Source organism: Capsicum annuum, chromosome 2 (assembly GCF_002878395.1).
Source record: "Capsicum annuum cultivar UCD-10X-F1 chromosome 2, UCD10Xv1.1, whole genome shotgun sequence".
Classification (NCBI taxonomy): domain Eukaryota; kingdom Viridiplantae; phylum Streptophyta; class Magnoliopsida; order Solanales; family Solanaceae; genus Capsicum; species Capsicum annuum.
This window is the reverse complement of record NC_061112.1, coordinates 42,920,222-42,932,011: the sequence shown is the minus strand read 5'-3', so window position 1 is coordinate 42,932,011 and position 11,790 is coordinate 42,920,222. Positions and strand designations below refer to the sequence as shown.

Here is an 11,790-nt window from a genome sequence, read left to right as displayed (position 1 = left end):
ATAGATTATAGATATAAATATAGTTTATAGATTATAGATTATAGATATTGTTTGGGCAAATGTATTCAAAATAACATGCAAAGTATGATTTCTAAAATAATATTTATTTACAAAAATATCATCCTTTAACTTTGTACACTATCTTTTTAACATAATTCTTTTACTTTTAAAACTTTCCTTGCTCATTTTCTTTCCATAAAATAAAATTAAATAGTTGTTAATATTATTTTGTCACACTCTGAAATAATCATTTAACTCTAAGAATCAAACTATTGAGGAATGAATTTTATTTTATTTTATAAAGAACGGAAAAAGAATCAGATTAAGAAGCTAAAATATTATTTGTAAGAAAGAGAAACTCTTCTCGTTTGATTCTTCCTAACTAGAGATGGAACAAGGAAGGTCATTAAGTGATACTGCATCATTTCAAATTTTAATCACAATCAGTTAAAACTAAAATTTGAGTCACGGGGGCTAGGAGATTTGAACAAATGTTGCATTAGGGGTTCAATAATTTTTGTTTTTAAAGCTTAAAATTGGTTAGTAGTCAATTAGGTTTCAGAATGAATGTATGAAAGGTTTGGATGTTAAATTTGCATGTACTATGTTAGTTTTTTTTGGTTAACGGAGAAAGTATTCATTACTTCTAATCAAAAGCTATCCTTAGAGGACAAATAGTATCTCCTCTATTAGTAGAGGTTACATCTAATGGTCTTGGCCATTCGCCATTAATAGTAACAAAATCATAGGAATGTTCAGATTCAAAAAGATGATTCGAGGCTGTAGTTATCTTTCTAGTGTATAAAGTCCTCACAATATACGCTTCCATATCCTTCTGCACAAATATTGGGGGCATTTTGAACATTATCAGCTCGATAGTTGCATCAACCCTGGAGCCCTCCTTGGCTAGTACATTCGCTACCCTATTCTATTCCCTGTATATGTGTATGGCCGTTGAGGTTCCCATCAGCTGCAGCAAGTACCTGCATTCACAAATGATGTTAGCATATATTAAGCTACCTGAGAAGATGATTTGTATGACTAGGGATAGGTCACAGTTTAATAAAGTGGCTTGAGGCTTCTGGCCTTAGCAAGTCTATGTCCGTGCAGTATGCCCAGGAGTTTAGCTTAGACAACATTAGTGTTAGGACAGTGTTTCATGTAACCCACTATCCAATTGCCCTGGTGGTCCCTAATTACTCTCTTGTGCCACCATATTTTTCAATTAGGCCCGTTGCACCATTAGAGTTCAGGTTGCAGTGACTAGGCGGGGAGGCTTTGATTTTACCTGTGTGGTGATCCATCCCCCTTTACTCTTAGAGGGGTCCAGGGCTATATGGTGGTACTCAATAGCATAGGCTATGACATGATTGGGGTCAGGGGTGGTATGTTTGGAGTTAAAAATGAGATCATTTCTGCTAAGCCAGATGTTCAACAGGCTGAAGGAGATAATGCTATCCCAGGGGATACTCTGGTTAAATAGTTTTCCCTTTAGGGAAGGCCAGGTGGTAATTCAGTTGGGGATGGTCAAAGAAGAAAAACCAAAGGATGCAATGGTGGTACTAACTAAAGCCACGCCATTCCAGAAGTAGGATGCTCTGGGGCATTGAAAGAGGATATGAGAATTATCCTCTTAAGGGTGGCTGCAGGCTTTGCACATAGGATTAACGCCAATCCCTCTGCTGTGAAGGTAGTGGTTAGTAGGGAGTCTGTGGTGGTGTATCATCCAGAGAAAAGTCTTAATTTAGTTGGGGATTTTCAGTTTTCAAATCTAGGTGAAGTCCTTGGGGTTTTGATCGGTGGGATTGGATGGTTACTATCAATAAGATAGGGCATTTTTTGTTAAAAATGACCTATTGGGATTAAGGTTCTAGACCAGTTTTTCCTCACTAAGTACACCCTCAGGAATGTGGGTGTCTTTTATAGTGTTAACAAGATGATCCAAGTTCTGGATGGAGATCTTGGAGAGGTCTCATTTCTCCTCAATCCAAGTGTCCTTAATTTTAAGGCATTCTTTTTTCCTGAGTAAGAGGGTACTCAATGTATTCCCTCAATGTCTCATAGTTTGGAAGCTAGGAGTCCCCAAAGAGGTTAATTCTGTCCCCCTTTCCTAGTACCCATTTAGAGGCCTTAGTACAGGTGTTCCATCCTGCTTTAATGTATTTCTAAGTTCTGGAGACAATGGGCTCGCCTCTATTTGTTCACCTATTGTGGCAATACTTGATGTAAAGAATTCTGGCCCAGAGAGCCTGGGTATTATAGTACATTCTCCAGGCAAGGCCATCATAATAGGATTTGTTCTTGACTTTATTTTTTTCTTAACCCCAAACCTCCCTCTTTCTTGGGTTTGGTAATGGTATCCGAACTGAGTAAATAAAGCTTCCTATTTTCAGTTGTAAAGCCCTAGATGAAGTCCCTTTGGATTTTGTCAATATCTTGAGGGTCTGGGCAGGGTGTTAGATGTATTGCATCATATGGATGGGGATGTGAAATACCCTGGGTTTTGGCTCTTAGAAATATTTCCTGGAATTCTAGTTTGTGGACCCAATATGACTCAAGGGTACGAGCCGTATATTGGGGTACGTATGGTATGGTCCAGTCGTATACTGACCAGTGTTAATTAGTGGGATGGATTTTGATCACTAGAGTTGGTATGACTTGAATGGTACAAGTCGTATGATTGGATATGATTTGTTTGGTTTGGGTTTTCCTTAGTTTAATTTTATACTTGTCGCTTAAGTTGGATCTGAGCATGAGTGGCTCACCATGAGCCATAAGTTAGGGTAAGAATCATACTAGGGACTTGTATGGTGGACAGTGTTCAAACCTTCTGTGATTCTATCTAGCCAAAGATATAGGTGAAGGGTACGGACGTATGTTGTCAATACGACTTGTGTAGGATGAGTCGTACACTGGACAGTGTTGGCTCCAGGGGTTGAGGCTTAGGATACAAGTAGTGGGTACCACTTGTATCGAAGGGTACGAGTCATGAGGGTCAGTCCTATCCCAGTGATAGAATTTTTGTGCAATTTAAGTGGGGGTATTTTGGATATTTCCCCACTTACCCTATAAGGCCCACGAATTCTAACTCATTTAGGAGGTTATTTACCCTATTATTCTATTCATTAACTCTTAAAAACTCTTTCTTAACACTATAATTCTCTCAAGAGCTTTTGAGCAAGGAAGCTGGGGTTTTAACTAGAGGACTAATTTGGGGATTTTGTTAGTGGTTTCTCTCCGTCTATTTTGTCAATTAAGGCATGTTCTCTCCCCTCACTGTTAGTTCCAACTAAAGGCATGGTTCTTATAAATGGTTTTCATGATTTCATTGTTGTATGATTTTGGATTTTCAACTATAATTTGGAGTTTTTGATTATAAATGATTGCTTATGGGTTTCCATGGTTTTAATTATGTTTTTACATGCTTAATTGGTGTTTTTGGATAATTGAATTGCATGTAAATGGTTAAATGGTAATTGGAATTGGTTTTGGTTATATTATGCCCCCTATGTGTTTGACAAAATAAAGATATTTTCATTGCATTGATCATTTTTAATGGAACTCTTGCTTGTTTTAAACTTAGTAAAGGAATTATCATGGTTTAAATGGTTTATAAAGGTAAAATGGCTAAATGGTTATGCTTATAGGGTACATAGAAAACCCCCAAGTGATTTAATATGATTAATGAAAGGGTACATAGAATCCCTTAAACCTATATATGATTGGCTATGGACAAAACTTGTAAGTATAGTCGGTATGACGATGCCACTACTAATGGCCTTGGTTAATAAATGGTTAATGGATTACTTGGTTGCTTGGTAATGGTTTAATTGGGTAATAATGGTGGGGTGTGTAGCAAAGCCGTGTAAGGTGGAGGTCCCGGGGGGACCAAAACTGAAAACTCATATTTGCCAATGTAAGGTTTGGTCCAAGTGACTGTGTGCATGATTTCACACTTTATATTTGGGGGATGTACTAGTCATCCCAGGTTTTCTTCCCTAGTCGTGTGGCTTCACAAACTGGGGCCCTTTCAGCAGGGGAAGCTGAACCCATATAGCTCGTGGATGGTTTAGGACGACAAAGATATAAAGCCCAGGTAAAGGTTTTAATGGCATGCTAAACCCAGTTTTCTTTCTCGGCATGGTTATATATATGTATGGTTGTGTACATATGGATAGTTTTTACTTGGTTTTATAAATGGCATTAGTTTATCCTTATCCTGAGTTTCTGTTAGCGCTCACCCGCTAACCTATCTTCGGGCGGCTGTATACCCACTCTATGTAGGAATCGACTGTTATAATCCTCCTACATAGTGAATGACTCGGGGACAACTGTTAGATTGAAGTTGTGAGCTTTCATTTTTTCGAAAGGCTCCATTTTATGTTATAGATATTTTTAGACATTTTGATTCATTTTTGGATAATGGTTTTGGCTATGGTTGGGGGCATGTCCCAATTGAATATTTTTACTCTTTTAGTTAGAGGCTTTGTGGCACTGCTATGGGTTGGAATGAGCGGGATCGGTATTGGTGTCGGCCTTAATATTGGCATTGGTATTGGGGATAACGTCATTAGACATAATTTCTCATTGTTCTATCCTTATTCATTTTGGAATTAATCATATTATGTTTTGGATCTCATTTGGTTATGGCCTGGTTTATGGCCCTTGGTTCGGTATTGGGTTTGCTTGGTGGTTTGATTGGTACGATCTGGTGGACGGGATAACTTTGTAGGGTTAGTCTAGGAATACACCTATCCCAAAATCAGTCCTTGTCCAATTATGCTATTTGGTTATATGATCAAAATTCAGCCGACTCAAGGTATGCTAATGGTGGTTGGGTTGGGTAACAGGGGTGGTCCCCGATCCTGGTTGGACTTGGGGTGCCCATTATGACAAGGCTCCTGGCCAGGATGCCTCCTAGAGTGTCCTTGGCTCAGATTGTTCTACCAATCATGTTTGGGAGCTTAGATTTCCAACCATACAATTTTAAATACATAGTGTAAAATATGTGCTGGAAGTCTCTAAGTTTAGGCCTGGAGTGAAGTATGGAAAAGCCCAAGTATTTTCCAAAGTAATCACTCACTAACATGTTAAAGGAATTAGCACAGAAGGCTTTATTGCTAGATGTGGAATTTTTGGAAAAGATCACCTTTGATTTTATGATATTGATTTTCTGCTTAGAGGCCTCATAAAAGTTGTTCAAGGTGGCCATAATCACATTAAAGGAGTCAGGGGTGGCAGTGGAGAACAAGGTGAGATCATCTGCAAAGAGGAGATGCGAGATATTTGGTCCAAAAATAGATATATTGATAGGGGGCCACAGTCTCTCCTGAACAGCTTTGTCAATCTCCCTAGACAATCTCTCCATACACAAGATGAAAATGTATGGAGAGATGGGGTCCCCTTGTCTTATACCCTAGGAGAGAAGGAAGCACTCACTTTTGGAGCTATTTATGAGAATGGAGATAGATGAGGTGGTGATGCAAGACATGATTAGCTTTGTTATTTTACGGGAAAAGTGGAAGAAAAGGAGGGTTTCCTTGATGAATACTCATTCAAGCCTATCAAAAGCCTTCTGAAGGTCTATTTTTAAGATCATGTTAGCTTTTTTCCCTTGCATCTTCTGAAAATGGCTAACATATTCCTGCACTATTATAGCATTATCAGATGCTCTTCGCGTAACAAGGAAGCTAGATTGGCTAAGTCCAATGATGTTTGAGAGACATTTCCTAAGTCTCTGAGCAATAATTTTGGTTACAATTTCATAGGTTGTGTTGCAAAGGCCTATTGGTCTGAAGTTCTTTATCATGGTGGTATTCTGACATTTAGGGATGAGACCAAGAAGGTTTTTTTGTTCGTGTCAGAATGGATGGTGCCACTATTGAAACGCAAAACTGAATGGTCTTTTCCTTCACCTCATTTTAATAATTTTGGTATAGAAGTGGGTGTAGCCTATCTGGACCAGGAGATTTCAAGGCTTTGAAGAACTTGATGGCCTGGTAGATCTCTTAGTTCTCCAGGAGGCATCGAGAAAGATCTCATGGGAGTAGTGTCTAGTAGCATTCTCCAGAAGGGGAGAGGGGGCATCTAGCTTGGAATAAGAGTGTCTGGTAGAGTACAAGCTTTTGAAATATTTGGTTATGTGATTTGGTTATGTGATCCTCAACTTTCTTAGCCTCATGGTACCAAGCACCACTATCATCTTTAAAGGAGTTAATTTTATTCCTTCTCCTTCTATTAATAGTGGAGTTGTGAAAAAACCTAGTATTAGAGTCACCCTCTCTTAGCTAATTAATTATGGACTTAGTTTTCCAGAATTCCTCCTCAAGTTTAAGCATAGTGTCATACTAAGCCAGTAGTTTCTCCTCAAGTTGTTAGAGCAAGGTATTGTGGTAGTAATTGGGAGATTTTTGAATACCTGCAATTTTGGCATTCAACCTCCTCATTTTAAGGAATATGTTACCAAAGGTGGATTTATTCTATTGGGTAACATTGTCTTGGAAATTTTTTATGGATGCCAAAATAGAGGCAGCGGGGAAAAGGACTGGTGGACCACATCCTTGAGAGTAGGGTATCCACACACATCAACTTAGGGTGTCCACACCATATCAGCTCAAATATGAAGGGACTGCTAAGGGTGTTGGGTCTATCCTTGAGCAGGTTAATTAGGAGAGGGCAACGGTCAGAATGGGTCCTGGGTAGGTGCGTTACACTAACTTCAGGGTAGCTTAGGATCCAAGAGTTATTAGCATAGAACCTGTCTAATCATTCAAGGATAAGACTTGGCTTATTCTTGTACCTCTTATTGGTCCAAGTATATTTGTTGCCCTTAAATCCTAAGTCGACCATCCTAGATTGATTGAGGTAGTGTCAGATAGTGCTGCTCTCCTATGATTTATCCCTCTTCCACCTAGTTTATTCCTAGTTTGGAGGACTTCGTTAAAATCCCCTTCTATGAACCAGTCATCATCGAAGTTCTAGGATATCTGCATAAGGTCATCCCAAAGGATGGTTCTAGTTTCAAAGGAGGTGCTAGCATAAATAGCAGAAACCAGCCAGAGTTTGGGAGAGTCGCATATCTTGACTGTCACATGGATACCTTGAAGGGTTATAGAGATATTGTCAACCTTCAACAGGTTCTCCTTCCACATAATCACCATCCCACCAAAAAGTCCTTCAGAAGAGGACTTAATCTAATAATCATACCCCAAGGTTTGAGTAAGTCTATGGTTCTCAGTCAGTTTAGTTTACGAAGTACAAGAATGGAAGGCTTGTACATTTTGACCATGGTTTGGCATTGTCTCCGAAAGCAGGCACTATTCGCCCTCCTAATATTCCAGATAATAAAGCACATTAGGTTAGAGGGATAGAGGGTGTTGTCCATCGCACTCTTCTTTTTCCCATCTGGGTGAGTGAATGAGAATAGCTTAGAGGATTCAGGATTACTGCAGGGAGTATATCTTGTCTCTGGTTCTTTAAGTTCAGCATCATCGTCTGAAGAGTCATCGGGAAAAGGGCCAAAATAGCTTCCCTGAATGGCCCTTTGAAATCTTTCAGAAAAATTCCTCCTAGAAGAATGGTTTCTACTCTTTGTTCATCCAATGCGTTCAAGAGTTCCTCCATCTCATGGTTGTTTTACTGGAGTAGCTCCAGAATCGACGGGTTTTGCCCTTCTTAGCCGTCGTCCCCACCTTGGTTTTTCTGGGAAAGAGCTGGTGGAATGTTGGGTTTTGGGCTTCCTAACTCTGGGACGTTGGGGGGGGGGAGGGAATTTGTTGTTGAGGTTAGTGCAACAGAGTATTGAGCTCTGCTGAGGGAATGTGATTTAGGTCCCCAGAGGGTTGGGCTTGGAGGATTGTTTGCATCTAGAGGTGTTGTCCAAAGTTCGTTAGAGCAAGATTCGAGCTCTCCTTTTTTACTAGAGCTAGGTAACGTTGGTCGTTGACCACCACTATTATCTGTTGAGGCCCAATGTTGAAGTTGGTAAAACAGTATTGAAAAATTAAAGAGTTTAAATTTTATGCACTGTCAGTGTATAACTTTTTTTACATCATTAGATAATTTTAAAGATAATACATTTATTTTCATTGTGTAATTGTAATTTATGACCAAAAATAAAGAAAAATAGAATTCTCAGTTACAAAAATACTTTCTTTTTCCAATATAATTATACAAAATTTGACGTTTTCCATATTTTTATATCAATGAAGCACTTAATTCTTAAATATTTTTTTTTTAATAATTGAATGCTATTTATTGAAGTATTATTTTTTGTCAATTCATGGTAAATCAACCATTGAAGTAATTCTCCAATCTTCAAACAGAATAACAAAGTAAATAATTTGTCAACATCTCAAATATTTAATCATTAAGAACTTTTGTGACTTTCATTAGAAAATAGCTACAATTTTTTATGAATCGAACTTGTAGCGGCGACTATATTCCTATCAACACTCTGACTAGCTTGGAGTTCTTTCTTGTGTAAAGTCTTTTCTCAATATTCCATTTTTGTTATTCCTGGATTAAATCTTTTCTCAAGACTCCACTTTTTTAGTTCTTTAAAAAGATAGAGAAGACTAGTTACACAGGATTAAAAAGACGGAGAGAGGAAAAGTTATGACCTATAAAGAGGGAGGATTTCAAGGGATGGGGAAAACTACTTTTTGAATTTTGGAAAAAGAACATTAGAAACAAATTGTTACTTGTTATACCTGATGGTTCATAAAATTTAAACTCAAAATTAAGATGGGCGATAATACTTCACAGTAGGTAAAGTACGATGAAAAATAACTTGAGAAATATTTTACTAGGAATTTGAGGGGTAGTTTTGTTATTAATCAAGTTAGTACATGTGTTGAAATTCTTTCATTTATTAATTATATAAAAGGATGATATTAATAATACATAAGTCAATACACAATAGCAAGTTAAAAAAATATACCAAATAAAGTACTAATAATATCCAAGAATAATAAAGCATTATTTCTTTTTAAATTAAACAATCCCAAGGATATAAATTAGGGAAAACAACATAAATTTCGATAGTTTGAAGCTTAATTACAGAAAATATCAATTTTGGTTCTGTCAAAATACATAATTAGCTCCTGATATATTTAACGAAGATATTTTTTTTGTGAAGACATAATTATCTTCACATACATTTTTTCAATTTTGAATCTGTCAAGATACGTAATTAATTCCATGATACATCCAAAGAAGATACATAATTAATTGAGATTTTTGTAATTACTTTGTAAGGGAGGAAATTTGTATAGATATGGTAAGTTAAGGTGTATATTTATGTTATTTTTCTATAAATTAAAGATCACAAAAAAATAAAGGTGTTCGAACTAATGATCCATTTTGGATCTTCATATTTGTCATTGGAAAAAGGACACTTTGTGACCCATTTCAAAACAATTGGCCCAAATTTGATCATTGGAAATAAAAAGACCGAAAGTTCATTTTCTGTCCTTCGGCTTTTTTATTTTGAAAAAATTACAAGTGATAAATTTAAAATCATAATTATAATAAATAGTAACACTTTCACAAAATTATATTTTATAGAAAAAGTAGCTTTTTTTTGCCCATTAACTTCACACACGCATGTTTCATGCCATTTACTTTACCTCTTCCCTATTTTTCGTCTGATTAACTAACAGAAGAGAAATATATGTCGAGTTTTTGGGTGGAAGCTTCACTTCTGCTGCCTATCACATGATAGAACCACATCCTGAAGGTAATTTTATACGTGAAAAAGAAACATGGAACTTACCTAATGCGTATTGCTGGTATTGCAGCTCAGATTTCATATCGTGTATCCATTCCTACTGATTTCTTCTATATACTTTACAAAATAGGAAGTGGAGTTGTTCTTTGCATGGAGAAGGTGTTGGTTCAATCTAGGGTGAAGAGTGAAGATGTCAACTATATAAATGCTCATGTTGCGTCAACCCCTGCTGGTGACCTAAACAAATACCAGGCCATTCTTCATTGTTTTGGGGAGAACCCTGAAGTAACCACCCTTTTTTTCGAGAAAAGTACTCATACAACTTGTTCTCAGCAACCGCTCTCTAATACTCTTAAAATGATTTCCAGAGAACTTTTTGGTCAGGCAACTCAAGCCACTGCATGAGGCCCCAATTTTGGGGGATCCACTATACATCATTTTTTATTATATAAAAAATGAAGTATATGTTCAATTGCTTTAAAACTTGGGCCCATTTTTGTACCAAGAATAGTCAAAGTTTTTTCTTAAAAAAAGCACAACTTACAATTGGTTTAAACAAGAGTAAATGGGTCCCATTAATAATACCCCTCAAACGTTTTTCCTTTAAAAAAGGAATAATTTTGAAAAGGCAAATACACATTCAAAGAATTTGATTTGACTAAGTCTTAAAAAACAAAAAACACATATTTATAAAAAAAAAATGGAAGAAAGAATAAAAATTAATTACTACTTTTTATTTTTATCTTTTCAATTAAAATGAGATCTTTCATTTTTCTTTTTTTGATTAATGAAACTAACGTACATATTCCGATACAATAACAACAACAAACCCAATATATTCCCATCAAGTGGGGTCTGGGGAGGGTAGAATGTACGCAATCCATACTATTACCTCTAAAGAAATAGAGAGGTTGTTTCCGATAAACCCCAAGCTAACGTTCATATTCTGATATTCATCCAATTTCTTCTCTATTTATTTACCTTCAACTCTTTTTTTTTTTAATTTTTATATCATCAAACTTAATTGTTCAAACGATCTTTTTCACAATATTATTAGTCATTCAATTTTTCCTTGAATATCAAGACTGTTGATAGTTTTTTAAGATTGAAGTTATTATTTTCAGATCAAGTTATTAAATCAGGTTCTATTATTTTAATTTTTTTATATTTTTTTGTTAAATAATTGTGCAAGCATATATTGGTATTTGGTAGACATGTTTTTTTGTTTGTTGATTTTTTTTTTGAGTTTTTAGTTGTGTAGATATAAATTACTCTTTTAGTGTTTATCAAAATTTAACTATGTCAACTAGAAAATATGAATTCGGTGCTTCAAAATTTAAAAAAAAATAAAGCAGAATTAAAACTTTGGTAGTATCTCAAAAAGGAGCTTTAGATAAATTTTTAAGAAATAATAAAACAACAGAATTAGAAAATATAGGAGAATGTTCTCAAGATGAGCAAATTATTAATTCAGTTGAATTAGATGATATGAGTAATACTATTCAAAAAGAAGAAGAATACTATTCAAAAAGAAGAGGAGGAAATTAATGAGAAATCTAATATAGATCCTCAAGAAAATCAAGAACTTAATGAATCAAATAATTGTATTCTAAAAAATATATATGATCCTAGTCAATGGATCAATAGCGATATGAAATTGAGGGACTTACTAGTGGAAAAGGGACCAATTAGAATTAGTGATACAAATCTTTCAAATGATAAATTATCAAGATATTTTTCTAATGTCCATTATTTTTAAATTTTAGCAAATGGAGAAAGGCACGAAAGAAAATGGTTAATTTATTCTAGAGATTTAGACAAAGTATTTTATTTTTGTTGTAAATTATTTAATACAAATTCTAATATTAGTAATAGTAAACTAGCAAGTGAAGGCAGTAGAGATTGGAGAAATCTCAGTACTAAGCTTAAAGCTCATGAGATATCAAACGAACATATTATTAATATGGGTGCATGAATTGATTTAGAAGTAAGATTGAAGAAAAATAAAATAATTGATAAAGATGTTCAAGATCAAATCAATAGGGATAGAGAACACAGGA

The 11,790-nt window shown here is 35.6% G+C and overlaps 1 long non-coding RNA gene across 1 annotated transcript; it reads right to left on the bottom strand.

Moving 5' to 3' along the window:
* Nucleotides 1-572: 572 nt before the first annotated feature.
* Nucleotides 573-10,528, bottom strand: LOC124895637. Its single transcript, XR_007051828.1, has 2 exons — nt 9,776-10,528; nt 573-983 (listed from the first exon to the last, which is right to left on the bottom strand). It is a non-coding gene; the product is annotated as an uncharacterized LOC124895637 (long non-coding RNA).
* Between the last annotated feature and the right edge of the window lie 1,262 nt (nt 10,529-11,790).